The sequence below is a fragment of the Podarcis gaigeae genome, assembly GCF_964106915.1.
Source record: "Podarcis gaigeae genome assembly, chromosome: 4".
NCBI lineage: Eukaryota > Metazoa > Chordata > Lepidosauria > Squamata > Lacertidae > Podarcis > Podarcis gaigeae.
In genome coordinates this window covers 57,913,740-57,936,442 of record NC_139677.1, presented here as the reverse complement: position 1 = coordinate 57,936,442, position 22,703 = coordinate 57,913,740, and positions in this window count along the sequence as shown.

Genomic DNA, 22,703 nt, shown 5'->3' with positions numbered 1-22,703 from the left:
TACAATGATCAGTTACTCACTCAATATATTTACCCCCTTATTTCAGATGAAAATTTCTAGAGCCACCTGTCTCATAAACAGAAAATCTGGTTGCCTCGTAGCTTCTGCTTTACTGTGGTAGCCTGGCCACAAGCATGTGGAACTGAACCAGCAGCTGAACGATCACAACAAAAGTTAAACCAATCTGCTGGTTTGTATAAGGGACTCTAACATTCGTGATATTTGAGCAGGAGAGTTCCTTTGTGTATCAAAAAAGCTGCTGCTGTGCCAAATCAAAGTTTCTCTTGGTTTCACACTCTGAAAGCATCATTTTTATGGTAATGGCCAGGTGCGTTTGGATAGTAGAAAAACGCTTTTAATTTTGTGGAAGTCTAGAGAGTGTAGTATAATCTGTCATCAAGCAGCAGGAATCCACTTTTGGCAGCTGGAATGGATTTGACATTTTAGCTTGGTTTATGGTAAGCATTAGACATCAGCACCTCACTTAACAATTTTACAGGGGCATAAATAAAGCACACACTGAGCAATTTGTTCAGATTAGGTGTACGATCTTGATCAGCATGAAAACACCAGAGTTCAAGAAATGTTATCACAGGTTTATACTGAAAGCTCTCAAAGTTGTAAGGCTATGTTTATACATTAATTAACACTAGACAATTTTCATCCCTGAAGTCTAGGGACACTTTCCTGCTTCAGTTCCTCCAAACCATGTATTACTATATAGGTGTGATTGCTTTGGGTTTTGAATGCACATTATAGTCTGTGAATCCTGGAGCCAATCTATATATTGTACAGCATGAGGTGGTAGAATTCTGGACTGTATCTTTTCAGACTACAGATGGAGCTTATACTCCTGGATATTATCTGATGTAAAAAGCTCCTGAGATGTAGCAAAGTAGCACCTCAGGAGAGGTGTATGCTAAATGCTTTTCTCTTGTGTTCTTATTGCAGACAGAGTGTTGTTGATATTTTAGAGAGGTTTATTGATATCTTACATTTTTAAAATGCAGTCTCCTCCTGCAGTCTGAAATGGCCAGAATTCAACCACCATCTGTCTTTATCACTTCATTCTGTGTTGGCATCCAAAGACACTGTGTAATGTGTAGATTAAAGTCCCACCCACTCCATATTTTTAAAGGATTCTTGTACTGTACTGCTTTAACAGTCATGGAGAATCCTGGCAACTGTAGTTTTTTAAAGGTGCCAAAAATTGTAGACACGGTTGACAACACTACAGTTCCCAGGGTTATTTGGGGGAAGCTATGACAGCCAAAGTGGTTTAAGAGTGCTTGACTGTATGGTGTGGATGTGACCTAGCTCTCAGGTATGGTATAATATAATATAATAAAGAGCAATAGCTCTGTTGAAAGTGGTGTAAAATAACTAATCATAGTGGAGTAGTAGGGTAGACTGGTTTTAATGGAGCCTCTGAACTTCAACAACTCAGGATGATTCCAGCAACTAAAGGCATGTCACACAGGCCAGTTGTGTTGCATGAGTATGTTTCACGTCATGGCGTATATCATATTATGTGACATAATCACTGAATGCAGAGTTTTTGTGACTCTCTCTGGACCACAAATCAGTTAAGGCCGAATTGTTGGATTTCAGCCAATTTTGTTTCTTTTATCCATTCTAGCCTTGTTGAGGTCCACTGACACTCAGCTATTTCAGCGTAAATCATTTATAGGTGACATTCAGCTATATTCTGTGCATCTTTACTCAGATGCAAGTCCAGGCTAGTTCAATTAGGGCTATTCCCAAGTAAGGATGTGTTTGAACATAGCCTAAGGCACATTTGCTGATGTTACCTTGGATCCTAGCATAAAGAAGCTCAAGAAGGAAAGTTTTTCATCCCTTCTTCTATTCTCAGCATCCCACACTCTCTGAAAAGCCTCTCTGAAAGCCCTCCATGATCATTTTGTCATGTGTGTGTGTAAGAGAGGGATTCTAGGGAATGGATAAATTGTCCAAATTGGACCTTATAAGTTAAAGGACATTCCCAGAAAGAAGGTTTCTCATCTTTTCCAGAAATACCCTGACACTAATCCTGATGACAGTGACGGGGCAGATGGGGAGGAGTGGTAAAGACCTCTACCTCAAGATGTGTCAGGGCAGGAGGAAGATGACAATAGTATGGACACAGATTCATGGTGGTGGTGAACAGTATACATCCCAGAAGAAAAAGCAAAGAGCTGGAAACTGATGGAGGATGAGGAACAGGAGAAAGCTAGCAGGTGTTCTCAACAGAGACAGGACTCAGAAGTGGAAACTACATCATTTGAAAGCCTGGTAGAACCTCCTCCTTCTCCAAGGACCAGGAGATCTGTAGCGATCAGCAAATAAAAGGACACTTTCTACTCATGTAAAAACACGCTGATTCCTGGACCATCTGCAGGCAGGATTGAGAAGGCAATTGGGTCGGACCTGGCCCTGGGCCTTAGTTTGCCTACCCCTGTCTTAGAGCATAAGGCCAAACAGAGACAGAAAGATTCTGTTGCCGGCCACCATAGGCAGTAAGGAGGGGTTTGGAAACTAGGAAATACAGCAAGGGGAGTGGAGCAGGCACTCTGAGCAATGTCTCAAGACTTAGGGGAGCATAATCCATGGTCTCTCTGTGTATTCTGTTAATTTAAATAAAATAACTAGCAGAATCTCTCTATGTCTCTGATTTCACTAGACAGCTAGCCTGGGAGTTGTGACACCCACATTTCTAAAGGAGCCCCTCATCCCTACAGAGAGGCTTTCCATGAGGATAGGAGGTGGGAGACAATGAGATGGTAACTTTCCTTCCAGCATCATCCTTATCTTGCAATCTAAGTCACAGACACACTCCGAAATCCCATTTATGTGGTCCTCTATTTGTTTTCTACACAAATAAAATTAATCTTGGCTGTGTCTATTCAACTCAGTCTAGCCTGTTGTGTGACTCTATAAAACCAAACAAGCTGAACTGCAATTCGCTGAGTAACTGAAGTACCGCAAATAAAATAAATTAAGTAAGATACCAAATATCATTTTATTTTAATTTTCTCTTAAAAGAGCGTATAAGCTGTTGCCTCGCTTGTTCCTTAGTTTCTCACATTTACTTTAATTTTTTGTCTCTATTAATAAAGCATTAAACAAGAAAATAATGATTCCCTTCCCCCTTGTGTACAGAGCAAATAGTTCATTACCAGTGGCAATTTATGGCCTACACATTGCTCTGTTATCACAGAAGCAAATATACAACCATTGTATGAGTACCATTAATCAAGTCTGATTTGACAATTTGTGTCCCCATTACAATTTGTTCTGAACAAACTATAGAGTGTGTTAGGATGCTATGCCTGAAGCTTGAAAGGTTCAACCCTATCCAGATCTTCACATTTTAAGATGAACAGATTGCACAGCTTAATATTTCCCTCTACTGAATTCTCTGGCACTCACGCTTAGATTCCTTGGAATGTTGCCTTCTGCACGCCTTATTCACATCTAATGGCAATGTAATGGCAAATGAGCAGTTCCCTGCTTTGTAAAGATAGACTGAAGATAAATAAATTACTGATAAATTACTGAATGTGAGATTTGGGCTGTGTTCACATGTATCTAGGCCAATTATAACCTTTTTTATTACTTACAGTGTAGTTCTATACAGGTATACTCAGAAGAATTTTCTTAATAGACAGGATGAATCTCAGAGGACTATGCAGCCCAATATGACATTAGGTCAAACAGGAAAAGATCTCTACTCCAGTGAGTAAGAGAGCCCACCCTCTTACTCTTCTTCCTCCCCAAAGATCAGACTATAAGTACTGTAAATTAAAACATTTCATGCCAACACAACCCCAACATTTTCAGTTTAGTTCTAGGCATGAGTTCTGCCAAAAGGCAGCTGTTCTTTACTAGGAGGCAAAAAGCACACTTTCGAGTGAAGGAAACCACACATTTTATTCATGTACAGCAAGAATCAACACTCCTAACTAGCCCGCTTCTGAGCATCAAGCACAGGGCTAAACCTTTATAAAGTACGTATATTAAAGAATACATTTCACAATAAGCTTGCATAAACTAATTAACTTAGTCTGATTACCATCTGCAGATATGCATACATATTATTACAGCAAGAAACCTGAAAACTAATGGGACAAAGCTAAGTACTCCGGCTGGAGTGTCCTGGTTCTACCAGTTCCACCAAGCAAAGCTAGCCCATAAGAAGCCCAGTTCCCAGGCCTGGCTTCTCCAGAGAACTGGGCATGAAGCACACTGTGGCTAACTTAGCTTAATAGTCAAGTGTATCAGGCAAGACCCTACTGCTTACATCCCTTCCATTGTTCAGAACCTTGGAATACCATGGGTCTGGTCCATCACACCCAGGATGCCCCACCTATGCATGGGACACTGCTGGATAAATATGCTACATCTCTTTTGTCTTGATAAACCTGCAAAATAAAGGAGATCCCCAGAAAATGAGTTACCAAAGAACACAAATCCACAATCAAAATATATTTTCTTTAGCCGTTACCTTTATAATACAGTTTTCAGCGCAGTTTTCAAATTATGAAATAGACAAAAGTGACAGTGACACGGCCTGGAAATAGAGTGAGCCACCCATCTCTATACACCATATATCCGAGGGTGTATGCAAGGAATTTGCCTTATGCATGCAAACTGCCATGACAACCATGAAGTTTAGCCCCTCTCTCAGTGATGCCTACTTCTTCCGAATGCATTTTTTGACATCCATAAAAAGCAAATTAAGGCCAGGGCCTACATTAGCAATAAAGTCCATTATCTCTATGTATTTGACAGATGGTAGATCCAGCAGTTTATTACTGGGATGCCGTTCTTTTTCTTCTGCTATATTTCATCTGTAGATGTGCTCTTTAAATGCTTTGGAGGGCAACATCTTCCGAGAGAAATATGTCTAAAGTCAATTTTATTATGACATACAAATAGCAAAATGACAGTGCTTAACAGCCCATCTCCTCACCCTTCTCATTCAAGCTTCCAGTATATAAAATGCATGGAAAATCAAACCCAGTTCATGAGGCAGGAATTGTGATCAGAAGGTTATAATAAAAAGCTGGCACTACAACAAGAGCTTCTTTGGTTCCTACAAGTTCAGCAGTGGAAATAATCAGTTTTATGCAGCAGGGTTCTAATGGCAGATGTAAAACTAAGCCAGCCTCCAGGTTATGATAATCATTTGAAAGCATGCATGAGGAGGCTAATTCAGGAAACTCTGAACCTTATAAAATCTAGAGACAAAAGGATAGATTTCATGATAAACAATACAGCAGTTTATATGAGCATACACACATTTTGGGGATTACATTTTTGGGATTTCTGTTGCAGCAAAACCAGGATGATGATGGTGATGATTTATTAGAGGAATAACTTATTAGAGGAAGCCAGGGATCGCTACCTATGTGATAAGGAATTTGTTGACATTTGGTTTGTATGCAATGTAGCACTAAGTCAGGGTCTTATCAGTGCAAGGGCTTATGCCTATGCAATGGGAATATCCCTCCCCCTGCTCCAGAAGGCTGAGGGAATCCCTAGGACAGATTTAGCAGGTGCAAAGAGGAGGAGAGCGGGGAAAGTGTGCCAAACTATGTGACATGTGCTCTCAACAGCAACATGTCCCAGAATTCCTTGGTTCCTGCTGGCATTTCCTGTGCAGAAACAGGAAGAGCCAACAGCAGGCCAATGGACCAGCACCGTAAAAGTTAGTAACACTGAGAGATCCCAGATACAGTGAGAGTTGGTACTGCTCATATGATTTATAGGCCCCAGAAAATATGTGAGTAAATGAGTTAGGCATCTGGTCTCTAGAATGCACAGAAGAACTGGCACTGTGGCTAAAGGGTATTTGCCAGTGCAGTCATGTGTTATAATATACATACCTAAGGGAAACCACAGGAAAACATTGCGATGTATTCATTAAAAGAGGCTGAAGTTCTGAAGCAGAACCATTTCCAGTATCACCTCTTCACCTCAGTTCCCCCATAGTACTAATTAGGTAGGGAGCTAAAAGAAAATCCCACAGTACACCTGTATTATGTGAATATTTTAACAGTTATTTCAGCTTGGTTATATTTTGTATTTGCTATATTGTTCTACGTCTTACATTTTATTCTTAAGAGGGCATATGCCTTCAATCAGGATAAAGTGACACTAACCAACTTTTGCCCCAGGGCATCCAAAAGCTAATGAATCAGTTCAGTCACTCTGAGCTCATAACAAAGGACTTTGAAGGATGAATGTGAAATTTTGTGACATTTCAGATAAGGCTCAGAAATACGATGTGTTTACATGAGTACCTAGCAGCATCTCATTTAAAATCAGGCTGTGGTATTACTGGAACAAGTGTGGTTGGTCAGTACCATGGACAGCAATCCTTGAGTCACGGCGAGGTCTTCAAGTCTTCTGGTTCTGTTGGAAGATTTTCCTTTCAGTTGATATTTTCTATTTGGTTTTAGGTATTGCACATATTCAGGGTTTTCAGCAACTAATCTATTGGCAAACTATAATAAATCAGATGTGCCTTGCCCATGTTGAATTATTTTCTCTGAAAATTAAAAATGTAATAAATCCTCAAGAACAGAGCATTTGGCAAATCCTCTTTTTAAAGGCCTTCAGTAGAACAACTGCTACTGCCAAAAATGCAAGGTTTTTGCAGTTTCAGAGGCATATGCTCACACATTAACAATGTGTGTTTATCTTTACAATAGGGAGTCCCTGTGCTCCCTGTGGAAATTGCTTCAAGGCTATTATTTGCCACTTTGGTTGGGTTTGTTGGTTGTTGTTTATTTGTGTGTGTGTGTTTTGTAAAACAACAAAAAAAAGTGTTTGACCTGATTAAGATTTCCCTTCTACTTGAAGCATCCATCAATTAGCATAAAAGTGAGACTAGCTGAAAAAGGCATCCATCATTTTAGAGTTATAAGCATACCATTATGTAAGAGAAACAAAGTCTTCTCAAATAGATTTAATTAGGCTCTTGTTTGACTATAATAAGGGTACTGTTATTATTAATCTTTCACTTTTGAAACATGTTCTTGTATAGTCCTTTCAAACCTTTAGCTTGCTTGTGCTCATCACAATTTTATGAGGTAGGTTGCTTTATTACTTTTTATATTGATGAGGAGCAGAAACTGACAGGCAGTAATCTGCAACACCAGGGAGAAAGAGCCTCAAGTCAAGAGGGAATTATTTTTTTGTGAAGACACATTCAGACAGTGATCTCTCACATGCATTCTAGCTTATTCAGAGCTGGAACAGGCCCATGGTCAGTGGAGGCTGGTCCACTAGGGCACAGTTTTTCCATTGAAAATGTCAAGCTATTAAAAAACAAAATCTCCTCAAAATCTCAAAGCCACACACTCTTTTTGGTCTTACAAAAATTGTACACTTCCTTGAATTACAGACTCATGTTTGTCTTTCTCCTGTTCTCTGGACAATCCAAAAGTCTAGCTATGGCAGTGAAGTTCCTCCCATATCTAAGCAGAAAAACGATTGCCTGCCACTGAACATTAGTTTTGAATACTGATTTCCCCATGTACTCAATTCAGTTTCCTTGTGTCAGACATGTCTGAATGTTCTGACATATCAGAATCAGGAGGGCATTTAGTGGAATCCCTGTCCAGGCTCCCCTGGAGGCTAGAGAGGACTTTTCTCACAATTTCAGTCTCCGATCTGCAAAAAAGAGAACATTATGGATCTTCCTCATGGAGAAAGAATGAAATCCAGAACACAGATTGCATTCATCATGGGGATATCACTAAAAATAGATTCCCTGTGGCAAATCCTGTCCAAACTGTGTAGCATCACTTTCCTGGCGGAAAAGCCATGAAGGATCAAGTTTCATAATATGAAAGCAGCAATCTGATTTATAATTCCATGCACTAGAACTAGGATAGGGATTGCTCACCATGTCGAGACCACTGTGAAAGATTATGGTAAATATAATCCATGCTCCAGCCCAGAGGTAAAAAAATGTGAGCTATTTTTGCATATTTACAGTATGCCCCACTGAGTTATGCAGGACTTACTCTTAGGTAAATGTGTATAGGATTTTAGCCTTATATTGTTATTAAATTTACAAATAAAATGTTTGGGAAGTCACTTAAGGAGGATTGTTCTATTCAAAAGAGAGGTGGAAAGGTAGAGGGTTGTTTTTTTTAAAGAAAAAACCTAGAGGGTTGTTTTTTATATCAGATTTTTATTCTTGTTCTGCTTCACTGCTGAAGATTAAAAACTGCCAAAAGGTTCATATTCAGAAAATAAACACACTGGCTTGTGTGGAAAGATAATTTTCTGGACTTACAAACACTGTTTTCCCCAAGATTACAATTATAATATGGAACGGATGCTGTTTCTAGTCTGTTATCATTGTTTCTGGAATAGAGAAGCCATTTCTTCCTTAATTATGAGCTGCGAGAGAAGTAAATGCTTCCCAATCCCAGAGTAAAATACAATATGAACTGACAAAAATAATTAAAGGTTGCATTTGGAAACTGCCACACTTTCCTTCCCTGGCAATAAAGCTATTCCTTGTTGCTGTCGTAACAGCAACTGATGAGAGTAGACCTACAACACCTACTGGGTCTTGGTTTTTTTAAAAAAACAAAACACATATTTTAAATCAGCAAGAAAGTCAAAAGAAGAAGACTGTGGAAAGCAAAGAGGTTAACAAATAATTGTCTGATTCTGAACCATATTGCATCTTACAGCAACATTTTTAAAACATGCATTTTAAAGACTAATTGGGGTAGTAATTTCAGAGCTGGAGTGAAAACTGCGTTCAGGGATCCCTTTGTGGTCTGTATGCATCACATAGCTTATCCTTTTCCTGAAAGAAAATGCTTTGTCATTCATTCCTTGCTACACTGCCTGTGGCATGGAGGGAAGGAACAAGACTATTTTGTGGAAAGTCTGAAAAGAAATTGGATATTTTTCTTTCAAGCTTTTTCTATTGGTTAAATGTTCTTTTTTCCAAACTTTGTCTTACACTCTCAGGAATTGAGACAGACCAGTATCAGCAGTAAGGACGGTCCAATTTACACAAGGCCCCACGCAGTGGTTCATATACGATGGAGCCACCCTTTGACAACAGGCCTGTGTATAGCCAGCGAAGTGGATCTGAGGCAGAATTTCTAATGGAACGAGTCAATACTGAGGAGACTACCAGATAGATTGCTGAGTTATTTTTCTGTGCAGAAAATGAGAGGCTCTCTAGTTTATTAGGTAGTTGCAAGGGCTCCGGAGTAAAACACCCCACAGGTTAATGAAAGAATGGCAAGTGTTGCCAAATGAGATCTGGAGGCTGAGAGGAAGGTAACAAAAAGTTGGCCATGACTCTTTGGCATCTTGCCATTTCTCCAAATGGCTTCTTCATGATCAGGCTCTTGACATCACTGCTGCTGGTGGGGCTTCTTTTCAGCTGTGGGATGGGGGTTCTTCACAAACAGCTCCAGCCCAGCTCTATTTCCAGTGCCCTCCCAGACACTGATGGCTCTGTGTATCTCCTGCTAGAACTGAGGTTCAAATATCACTTTTACAATAATAACACTAAAGGACAAACTAGAAGTTTGCAGCATCCAGCTACATGTCTTGTTTTTCCTTTAAGCAATTTTAGGCACAGGGAAGCCTGGTTCTTAATGGCAAGGCCACACGCAGGTTTAGCTCTTCACTCCATCATGACTGAGATTGTCCCCACCATCAGACCTTGTATGACTAAGAGCCTTAGAATAAAGTCTAGCCTGGCTTGTAATTATTTAAGGAAAAACAAGACGCATAGCTGCATGCTAAGTTATTGTGCAAACATCTAGTTTTTCCCGAAGCAAATGTTGGCAAAACATAATTTTCTTCCCCCACCAGAGCTATTTCAAAGATTTCCGAGGAAATGTGTGTGAAGTACATTTGAATACATTATACTCATTTAATTTTGTGGTTCTTCTTTAGATAGGAGTCAGACACTCTGCCTGTGCAGTATCGAAAGCTTATTTTCAATGCTACTGAGTAATAGTAGGCCAAAGCCCTCACATGCATACGGAATTAGATTTGTGGTTCTCTGGATCCCAGTTTAGATTCAAGTGAGTATATTAATCCTGTAACTAGTTATGGACTTTGACATCATTACTTATGTAGCAGGGATGAGGAACCTGTGGCACTCTAGGTGTTGCTGAACTCCAGTTTCCATCAGCCCCACCCAGCATGGCCAGTGGTCAGGATTATGGGGTTAATAGTCCAGCAATATCTGGGCAGCCGCAGGTTCTCCACTCCTACTCAGGTTTGGCATGGTTAGCTGTTTCCATCCTGTTCCTTAGCTATTATTATACAGTGATATTTGTTATTTTTGTAGTGTTTTAACATGTTCAGATTTCTTTACTTCACATATATTATCACAGTAATCCTGACAGCAGCTCAACATGATAGTCCTGTAATATTGTCCTTGCATTCCAGGTGGGACGTTTGGACTAAGTGAGCTGCCTAAGGCCACGTAATTCTGGCAGAATTAATATGTGTACCATAGATTTGCTGGTTCATACAGTTCCCTCTATTAGCCATTAGACTACAATAGTTTTATTGTCAACATTGATGCCAATGAATATAGATAAGCTTGGAAAATGTAAATATGTATACAAGCCTCTGGCCTTTCTTTTTCTTTTTCTTTTTCTTTTTTGTTTCATTGACCTCCTCACACCTCCCTTTTTTGTATTCTAGTTCGGTTAACTATTTCAGCAAATCCTTTCCATCTTTTCCAATTTTGGTCCTGTAATTTATCTTAATATAATGTAACTTTACTTTCCCTCCTTTCACCAATTAACTGTTTGTTTTTTCCTAAACCTTTATAACATTTCTGCTAAAACCACATAACTTCATTCCAACATCCTTCTAACATTCATTAATTTTACAATGTTTACAATGTTTACAATGTTTCTGTAGATAATCTTTAAATTTCTTCCAGTCTTCCTCCACCGACTCTTCTCCCTGGTCTCGGATTCTGCCAGTCATTTCCGCCAGTTCCATGTAGTCCATCACCTTCATCTGCCATTCTTCCCGGGTGGGTAGATCTTGTGTCTTCCAGTACTTTGCAATAAGTATTCTTGCTGCTGTTGTAGCATACGCCGCTGGCCTTTCAAAGGGTACAATCCACAGGAGCTCGTTCCTGAAGGTGAACAACATATTATGAGGTTTCCAACCGTGAGTGGCAAATCAAACAAATCAAACAATAAAGTTCTAAGGCAGAAAAATGTACATGACAGTGTGTGTGAGGGCTTTGAGGGATTTTAAAGAAGTAGCATGGGTGGGAGGCTCTTCCAAACTTATAGACCAATGAGGTAGAAAAGACCACATCTTCTGAGCAGGAGAGTCTTTGATGGCTGAACTTAGGGGACCTGGAGGAGCAAAGGCAGGGATGTATCACACATAGAAGCAGAGAGATGAGGAGGGAATGAGACAATGTGTGGCTTTGAATATTTCAAATTTTTGAAATTATATGCCATTTAAGAGTACCAGTCTCACATCTAACCATTCTAACTGCATTACATATTTCCTAATGTTTCCATAAGCATGTTCTAAATGCAACAAAGGGAATTAATAACAGGATCAGGATATTCCTTTCTCCAGTGTGGAGGCAGACATTAGAGGAGGATGCAATACATGTTAGAGGGATAAGGTGTGAGGTGCAGATTGTAATCTAATTCAGAAGAACCCCTGTATATCATTCAAGCTCAAGAACCAAGCAACAATGTGTATCACACAGCTTTGACTTTGTGCTCAATATTTCCCTGATCTAGGGGCAGTCTGGATTAGGACCCAGGTATGTGGGGTAGAAGGGATTAAACCAAGGGTCAGCAAGGTTTTACCTGCCTGAGCCGGTCAAGCCCCGTGAAGATCTCTCCGTGGGCCGGATTGTGTGCACACACAATTTCCGGCATCTGGGCATGCGCAAATGTGATTTCCAGTGTCGCGGAAGCAAGTCCCCACGTTGCGCTGGTTTAGCGCAGCACACAGGGACTCACCGAGCAGGTGGCTTGGTTTGGGGGCGGCTCGTGTGCCAGTTAAACTGCCCCCAAGGGCTGCTTGCAGCCCATGGGCCGCAGGTTACCAACCCTTGGACTAAACTATCTGGCCTCTGCTCTGGTCCCCATTGAGACCAGACTTCCTGCACCTGTGATTTGCATTGTTCCCACCTGCAATTCATTCTACATGGCAACATTTTTTGCAGGTCCCATTTGGTTTTGTCCTTAACCTGATCCTATACTGTTCCCCACTTTTCATCCGCTGTAAGTGGTGGGTATTGTCCTCCTGCTGCAGGAATGCAAACCCCAGCAACTGCCACCGTTATTGCAATACAGCTAAGCTGAAGCTTAGCTCTCTTTTGAGATTCCTTTGGAAGCTCCAAGGAAAGTGTGAATAAATTGCACAGTGCAGCAGAATAGAGTTGCTTACATTTTCCGAATTAAAGTGCAATCTATTTTCTAAACTCATTTATTTATTCTTTTTGCTGTCTACATGCAAGGAAAGTGGTGCAATATTGAAATGTCATGTTCATTTCTAAGCCACGCTGAGACTTCCTAAATGAACCCAAGCAGTACAAAATGATTTGTATGCAAAACATTTGTTCCCTAATCAGACTCATAAATTCAAGTGAACATTTAATCAATTAGGTTTATTTGATCCACCAGCAGTTAGAAAGTTTCTTTAATGATATCAAAGGCAGAATAAATAATGGGCCCTAGATTAGGCATTTCCAAATTAAACAGATAGGATCAGGGTAGTTTGTATTACAAATATATGAATGAGGAATTCATGCCAGAAAATAGGATTTCATACTGTTTACTCTTCATACGATAATCTAATTGTTGTTGTTTTTTCACACTAGGGCCACAATCCTGAAGAAGCCATTAGGCTGTTCTATTGTGGCCTCAATATACTATAAACTAGATGTAAGAGGCAAACCCTTTTGTGTCTACAATACATTGTGGTTGGTTGAACATTCATTTTAGAGGTTGAGAAGAAAACACATCTAGTTTTATTTTAATATATGTACTGATACAATATAAATACATGAAATTGCATTGTAATTATGGTGCAAGTGGTAAAGGTGTTTCGATTGATAATTGATGCCTACTGTATTTATAGTAATTACATGAAAATGGGGGGAAATGAAGTGTAGGGGCAAATATAATTAAAAGTCGATATTCCTGAGTGTTTTCTTTCATCGTTGTACAACATAAATTGCATTTTATAGCTGCTAAAAGCTCAGTAGAAAAGTTATCATCATTCACTCAATTCTAGCACTCCAAACTACTAGGTTTAACTTCAAGGGACTAAATAGGATATAGGCATAGAAATAAGATAAAGGGTGGGCGAAACAACGAATAGGAAGCTGCTCTTTTCCTACTTCAGGCTAAGAGTTTGGATGGTAATGCTTCTTTGTAAGGTTGTTTTGTTTTTTCAAATCAAGATCTAAAGATTGCATTCAGGTGGCTAAAGAAGTGTATTTGTTCAACAAATGCTTCATGTGTTACAGGGGACTGTCCCATCAACCCCAAGGGGTCAATAACAACTTCTTTGGGAAACACTGCTCCACACCAAAGGAGAGACTGGAGGCACCACATTTGTTGTTGTTGTTGTTTAGTTGTTTAGTCATGTCCGACTCTTCGTGACCCCATGGACCAGAGCATGCCAGGCACTTCTGTCTTCTACTGCCTCCCGCAGTTTGGTCAAACTCAAGTTTGCAGCTTCGAGAACACTGTCCAACCATCTCGTCCTCTTTCGTCCCCCTCTCCTTGTGCCCTCCATCTTTCCCAACATCAGGGTCTTTTCCAGGGAGTCTTCTCTTCTCATGAGGTGGCCAAAGTATTGGAGCCTCTGCTTCAGGATCTGTCCTTCCAGTGAGCACTCAGGGCTGATTTCCTTAAGAATGGAGAGGTTTGATCTTCTTGCAGTCCATGGGACTCTCAAGAGTCTCTTCCAGCACCATAATTCAAAAGCATCAATTCTTCGGCGATCAGCCTTCTTTATGCTCCAGCTTTCACTTCCATATATCACTACTGGGAAAATCATAGCTTTTACTATATGGACCTTTGTTGGCAAGCACCACATAAATAACTCTAAAATAACTCGAAACAATTGAAAACTCCTAACCAACTTGGCTTGCTCTAATAACAAAGCCAAACCTTCTAGTCTTTGGAGGGGAGGAGGAAGTGGGTTATTGTAACTACTATCTATGTAACTCAGAATAAACCAACTTTACTTATAAGTAAAATCCCAAATACAAGGAGCTTTGGTCTGATGCTTGGGGAAAGGCACTGAGTGAGGTTGGGGGGCAGGAGTTGTGGGTGGGTGAATATATGGGCTGTTCAAAATTTTAATATATATATTTTTTTAAAAAAACACACCTGGTTGTATAAAAAGGAAAGTAAATGTTTTTCTTCCTTTTGTGCTACTTTATATGTAGAGCTGCCTGAATTCAGCTGCCAGTTTTTCAAGAGCCCTACCTGTTCTCCTTGCTCTTTGGAATGAAAAAGTGCCAAAAAAGCTGCAACAGGTTCACAGTGAATGCAAAACATACTTGTAGCATGTATATTGAACTTCTGCTTTTTCCCTAGTGTATCCTTTGCATACTTGGCTGATTTTGTGATGTGTGAAAGCACAATTACTGATGATTTCATTGTCGGCTGCAGAAGCCCTCTAAGAAAATAGATGAGGAGCTAAATATGAATTACCTACCAACTTTGATCATTTCACCACCTTCTGTGCCACCTATAAAACCAATAACATAAAGTCACATTGCTGTGATTTCAGACTCTGCAGAGCACATCCACCCCCTTTTCTACAAAGCAGATCTGCAGGCTTTTCAAAAGCATTTGCAAGCATCTGTGCTTCTGATGCTGAAAGATATGTAGTGAAAATGGAAGGAAAATGTACCCAAAAGAATGAAATAGCTATGATCATCTTGACTCAAATAAAATGGCACCGCAGAGCTCCCTACCCTCCTGGAGTGCGCTGAATTTCAAATTCAAAGGCAAATAATCTGCCCTGCAATAAAACTCGGGCATCTCAAAATAGCCTAGTTTGCACACTGAAAATCAACAAATGCTTTACATGACAATATTGCTTGCTTGGAAGACACGAGTCCCCATAATACCTTAAACTCCTGCATGCCCATGTATCAGAAAGAAGGGAGCAAAGGGTTAATTAAATGTTCAGAATTTTTGATCAATGTGCTATATCCAGATTCCAATGTTCCTCCCTGTGTTTGTTCCTTCGGAGGTTGGCAACGGTCATGGTGCAATCACAGTTGATCTTTATTTCAATCTGTCTAATATCCAGAAGCAGATCAGGCCACTGTGACAATTTCACAGCAAAAAAAAACCCTAGAAATGTTCAGCCATATCCTATGCAGAAATTGAGTTAGCCAGTATTTTTCCTGAAGTCTATGTTGCTCATCTGCCAGGAGGTCTAAAGGGGAATCTGATTCCAACTATTTCAACTATTATGCCAAAAGGGATCTTCTGCATAAGCATTTGCCAACCTAGTGCTCTTCAGAAATCGCTGGGATGACATCTACAACATCTGGAGGGCACCTGGCTGGTCAAGGCTGTATTGCAGCATGTAGGGGAGAAATTACCTCCCTATTCAAGCAGGTAAGGCAATCTTAGACATTAAAACAAACCTTTCCTTTATTTACTACTACTGATGAAGTTGCCAATGGTTGCTTCCCCACCTCTCACAATCCAAACACTTTGCTGCCCTTTCAAGCAACAGCAAAGTTAGCTACTACAATCATACCTCATGTTACGAACACTTCAGGTTACGTATTTCGGGTTGCAGACCGTGGGAAACCTGGAAGTACTGGAATGGGTTACTTCTGGGTTTCGCCACTCGCCCACGCGCAGAAGCTCTAAATCGTGCTTTGCCCCTGCACAGAAGCACCAAATCGTGCCAGTGCCTGTGCAGACGCGGCACTTCAGGACGCAAATGCTGTGGGTTGTGGACGTGCCTCCATCGCGGATTATGTCTGCAACCCAAGGTTCCACTGTACTACTACTACTACATATTTTTTTTTTTATCTGCTCACCTGACTGGGTTGCCCCAACCACTCTGGGCAGCTCCCAACAAAATATTATAAACACAATAAAACATCAACCATTCAAAACTTCCCTGAACAGGGCTGCCTTTCAGATGTCTGCTAAAAGTGAAATAGTTGTTTATTTGTCTGACATCTGCTGAGAGTGCACTCCACAGGGTGGGCGCCACTACCAAGAAAGTCCTCTGCCTAGTTCCCTGTAGCTTCACACCTCGCAGTGAGGGAACCCATGCTGGACAACAGAGGTGGAGATGTTCCTTCAGGTATACAGAAGAAAATTGCTGGATCAAACCAAAGTTTCGCCTAGTCCAGCATCCATTTCCCCAAAGTGACCAAGCATGTGCCCATGGGAAGCCCACAAGCACTGTAGTCCTCTGTTGCTGTTGCTAAAAGACATGCCACCCCTGATCCTGGAAGTAGTGTAAAGCTATCATGACTAGAAGTCATCAATTGCTACACCCTTCATTAGACACCCTTCAATTTGTCTAATTCAATTTTATAGCTCTCTAAGTTGGTGTAGAGCTGTTTCTTGAGACATTACTGGGGGCAAGTGGCTTCCTCTACTGGTCAAAAGAATTCACTTCTAGGAGCCGCCATTATTTGGGTGGGTGGGTGGGTGGGTGGGTAGATCAGCCATGGGACATTAAGAAGAGCCAAAAGTGTAGCCAATAAACACTCCAGTAGTAAATATCTTTCAATGAAAAAGTATCTCTTTCTTTCTTTTTTGTTAGCTGCACTACTCTAGTATAATTGGACTTGAGGTAATAATCAGAATATAATTCCCAGGCCAGTGCTATACAGGTCAGACCAGATGATCATGTCTCTTTCTGGCTTTAAAAATCTATGAGCCTGTGAATGTAGAAGCCATTATCTACCCAGTCACATAGATATAATTCCCAACATTATAAACGATTTTTACTGAGGAATGGAATTGATCCAACAGCTTCAGGTTATATCGCCACTCTTTCTCAGAAGATGGCTTAGAGAGCTCAACCTCTGTCCAGAAATCTTCAACAGGTTTTCTTTCTTTTAAAACACAAATTTGCTATACTGTTCCCTATTCCCTTACCTACACTTTCCTTTTAAACCATGTATATTTTTGCAGTCCTGTTATGCTATTGCTACTTGGTCAAGCAGTTCATAGTCAATCAGCTTTTATCTTCCAAATGCTCCACCACATATTACATTACACTGTTCCTCCTGTCTTTTCATTCTGTCCATAGTTTTATTTTATAATCATTGACATCTCTGGACATTTTTGTCTTTACACCTCTCGTTTGAGCCTCTCTGGTCACAATCTTCCCTGGTCCAATAAGTTCAGCTGCTGGTGTTTATTTTAGCCTGCCATTTACAGATAAGTATAAAGCTTCATTTGAGTAACCCTATACTATTTTTTAAAATTAGCCATATGCCGTCCCTTTCCTCCATTTCCATATTCTTCCTCTGCCTCATTCTACACACATTGTATTTTATCTCATTTAATAGTGTCAAGACTTTTCACAGTAGGGTTTACATTTGGATTTGGCAGAAAACAGACAATTCCTACGGCAACCCATAATTCCAATCCATTAGGTTAATGCACTGCAGCTGCTGTGAACAGTGGGCATGCCATCTTTGGTATAATGAATCTTGGTATGGCACAGAATATAATACTAAATAAATTGAAAAATGGCTCTGCACTGAACTGTGAGGAGAGTTATTTTGTTTTCTTCCCTAGGAAAATCTGGTACCTAAACAGCCAGCAGATTTTGCTTATATTTTTAATAATTGATTATTAAATCATTACATTATTATTCAAACAGAACATGTCAAGACTGCAGATATCCAGTCTAAAATGCCCACATTATTTGCTTAATTCAAGCTTTTACATTTTATAATGTAATTATTATGATTACTCACTGTGACAGAGATCAAAGATCATCTGTAAACTTGACAAGACCGAAACCTCACGGTTCCTAATGTTTGAAGAGCCAGGGAAGAAGAAAAGTTAAACTACATGGATAAATATAATGTTCAGGCATGCATTTTCTGAGCCTAATTCTCTGATCCTATATATACTAGGGCATCCATGGAGATAAAAGTAATTGGGATTGCAGCCTTGATCTTGGCTGTAGTTGATAGGTCCATGTCATCTGGTCACCCACCAGAATTCATCAAAGAGCTTGTGTGTTGGTTTTAATCCAATGCTATTATTGCATGCTATTTTCACTCCTTTGAAACAAGCATGCTATATAGTGCCATGTTGCTGTTGTTTTGAACCAATGTTATTGTGATGGTCTTGGATCTGATCTGCAAGGACTCATGTCCTCAAGACAGTGTCTGGCGTGTGTATGCATATTTCCTTGCTCACTGCATGAGTACAATAGCCCTGTCCCATAGTCATTTCCCTGCAAATGAATGCTTCTGATCCTGGAAGCAGTACGTAACTATCATGACTAGTAATCATTGGTGACCTGATACTCCATTGATTTGTCTAATTCCCCTGTAAAGCCATCCAAGTTGGTGATTATCGCCATATCATGTGCTATCACCAGCATCAGCTGGGACATGACATGCACCTGACCTTCTGTTGCCTGCATCACTCTTGCTAACCAGAAAGTAGAGGGAGGCAAGGTCAGTGTGGTGCAAACACACCAGCGGAAGCACTGGTTTGGTGCATTCGTCCCATACCAAACTTGCCATTGCTTCACTCCTCCCATTAACCCAGAGGTTTCCAGACTTGGGATATGAGCAACAGAAGGTCAGGTGAGTCCTGCTGCCCTACTAACCACTACTAGCTATCAGTCATATTAGACAGTCCCTCTTTGCTTTGCTTTGCTTTGCTTTCCCTTAAACCAGGCATAGGCAAACTCGGCCCTCCAGCTGTTTTGGGACTACAACTCCCATCATCCCTAGCTAACAGGACCAGTGGTCAGGGATCATGGGAGTTGTAGTCCCAAAACATCTGTAGGGCCAAGTTTGCCTGTGCCTGCCTTAAATACTAATAAAATCAGCAACTAACTATATAATGGCCTCAGAAAGGAAGCAACAGGAGAAGCTCCTACACTATGGTCAGTGATACACTACCAATCTTTAATAAATAAATTTTCTAGAAAAGTCTTTATAGACGTATTTAATCAAATTGTAACATTACTGCATGTATTGAATCTCTAATTACATTGTATCATTAAGTTAATTTGTTTTGTACTTCAATTATTGAAATTCATGATTTATCTTTATGAAATTAAAATGATCAAACATGCCTGATATAGCCACTTTTAGAAATGGATTAAGTCATTTTCTTCCATTATGCAATTATATTACCACTACATTTCATTTTAATTATTTTGAACTGCAAATAAAAATGATTTTTCCATAAGTTGATAGAGGCTAGAAAGCACTAAAAGTATGCCAAGCAATATTTAGGATTCCTCCTCGACTCCTTGAAGTAGTTAAATATCATTTTATTTAACTACTGATAAAATTCCATTTCAAAGCAATCTGTGACAAAACACTTTTTTGCTTGGGGAAAACTTTAAAAGAACTCTTCAGCTGTATTTTATACTGTAAAATAATTTAGATAATTACTCCATTGTAGCATGATATAACATACACTCAGAAGATTCCATTTGTTGTTTGAAAATTTTTTTCTTCACTGAAAAAGACAGAAGATTATATTTATGGAAATACATAATTGTAGTTATCATTCATCACTAAAACAAATATCCAGAACACATTATTGTATTGGTTTGTGAAAGCTGTTTCCCTGAGTTTGTTTCTTAAAAGATCTATATAGAGAATTATAAAACAGTCTAACAGACAATTGTCTATGGGTTGACTGTAGGCTGAAGGCTTAGAACAGACCCACTGAAATCAATGGGACTTAAGTTAGTGAGGATGGGAACTTAAGTATTATTGGTTTCAGTGGGTCTACTTTAAGTATGGTTGACTCTGGATCCAGTGATAAGTTATTACAGATGAGCTTCCCTGAAAGTCAGGTTGTTCACAACCTCATTTTTCTCCTGAACCACAGAGCTGCACGGGAGATTCTCAGGATGTTTCTTAGTTCATTTGGGGCAAAGGTGAGTCTTAACAGGACTGGTCAACACCCTGCATAAATTGAGTATGTACCCAAAAACATTCTTAGATCTTCTGCATTGACTGCACATATTCTCACCGACTTTCCTGAATCTATCTAGCTATCTACATCTCCAAATTTGCAGACCACCTTTCCTTCCATCTACATGATCCCACAGTGATTACCAACAATACGTTAAAGTGCAACAAGCAAATAGTATAAGCAGGTGAGAAAAGCAGGGCTTTTTCAGCTGGAACTCACTGGAACTCAGTTCCGGCACCTCTCAGGTGGGCACCGTTGCCATTACAAGAAAACAAGGGAAACGTTCATGGTGAGTTCCAGCACCTCTTTTTCTAGAAAAAAAAAAGCACTGGTTAAAAGCAATACAATTAATAAAACATTAAAACCACTGATGGCTACTAAGTTGTAGAAAGAAAGTAAGATAGGAATGATTGCTGCCTTGTTCTAATGATGTTTCTCTATGTGTGGTTTGAGGAAGGAGTCAGGGATATTCTCTTTTTCTTTAGTATGCAATTAGCACCCAGAATGCAGGCAGAGAGTTGCATGCAAGGATATCTCTTCACCCAACTGAAGAACAGCTGGTTAGTTCTGAGTTGAGGAAGCTGTGGTGATAGAGTAAGCTGTTGACCCTCCTACATTCAAATATTTGTTTATTTAACAATTTTAACTGTCTGCCATGTTTGCTTCTCAAGAAAGTCCTCAAACGTTTGTAGCTGAATATTTCCATAACTTTGCTATTTTGATTTTTGTAGATGTGAGCACAATTCAAAGTGTTGGTGCTGACCTTTAAAGCCCTAAACGGCCTTGGTCCAGTATACCTGAAGGAGCATCTACACCCCCATTGTTCTGCCCAGACATTGAGGTCCAGCGCCGAGGGCCTTCTAGCTGCAAGAAACCAAGTTACAGGGAACCAGGCAGAGGGCCTTCTCGGTAGTGGCACCCACCCTATGGAACGCCCTCCCACCAGATGCCAAAGAGAAAAACAACTACCAGACTTTTAGAAGACATCTGAAGGCAGCCCTGTTTAGGAAAGCTTTTAATGTTTAATAGATTATTGTATTTTAATATTCTGTTGGAAGCCACCCATAGTGGCTGGGGAAACCCAGCCAGATGGGCAGGGTATAAATAATAAATTATTATTATATTATTATTCTAGTCTTACTTTGCTTCAGGAATTAGACCACAGTGTTTCATTCTCCCAGGTCTATGACTCTGTTAAATTAGCCATGTTACCTGACCATGTGAGCCACTGAATGGGGCGAAAGTTCTCAAACCATCTCTCCTAAATTTTCTTTTCTGCCTAGCACAAAAAGGCTGTTCAAGTCTGTTTCCAGTGCTGTTCAAGAGCCCAGGGAGGACTAGTCCTATCCATGCTTCAGATTTAGGAAACACCTTCCTGTTTCTATGTCATGTTCTTATGTGTCTGTGTGAAGACTTGTTTCAATAAATGTCCTAAAAAGCACTCTCAAATATATGTCACACTTTGCCAGCGTTCTTCGAACATTAAAATGGGATGCAGTCTACAAATTAGCCCTGGTTTGCTGTTCTATACTGCAATGATTCCTGGGGTGAAGCCAAAAAGTAATGGAGCATGTTGAGTCAGACAGTACTTCGCTGCTCAGTGCTCAGCTGTTGACCATTGCCACAACATTGGTTTTATCTTGAGGCCCTGGATTATATTCTTTATTTTGACACAGAGTACTCTCTGACAGAAAGAAGCTGCCAGTACAATCCTGTCTACTAAGGAGAAAACTCCACTGAGTTTAGTGGGGCTTACTCAAATGTAAGTAAGCAAAGGGTTACAGCCTAAGGTTTCTAAAGAATAGTCTCTTAGCTACCAAGTGCAATGGTATCTGTTGCCTTTTGTATCATCTAGACTCAGTACTGCATAAAAGGAAGCAATGCGATAAATGAATGTTTCTCCTGGCTCTCTTTCCCCCAATTATTAATACACAGATAGGGGATTTATTCTGACCATGCTAGCAGGTGATTTATTATTTTGTTGCTGGAAAAGCAGACAGCTGAAAAGGGGTTTTGAAATGGAAATTGTGACATTTACTGAGTAATAATCTTACACCACCATTTACAGGAAGCAGGTGGTGGCTGTTTACCACCGTAGACAGATGGAAGTCCTGCAGTGGAGTTTTTTTTTTTTTTCCTGTTAGATAAATTAGCTTAAATAATTCAGCCCCTTTTCTGCCTGATTTGTTCGCTATGCAAAGTTAAATATTAAAAGACTATTTTGCTACTGAGCAAAATGTGGCTTCCTACATAATGATTTGAAACCTTCATGAATGAGACCCATTTTTACATACAGTGATGTGCTGTAAAAAAAAAAAAAAAAAAAAAATCTGAAGGACTACAGTGATTAGGTCCACGTGAACAATGAATGCTGTTGTTAATTACAAGAAGAAACATATTCTAGTCCTCTCTCCTGTTGCTGCATTTATATGCATTGTGAACAAAACATATGAAACAATCAAGCAAGGAGATAATATTCCCCTAAACGCCACGTCATGAAGCTCAGGAAGGGACTTG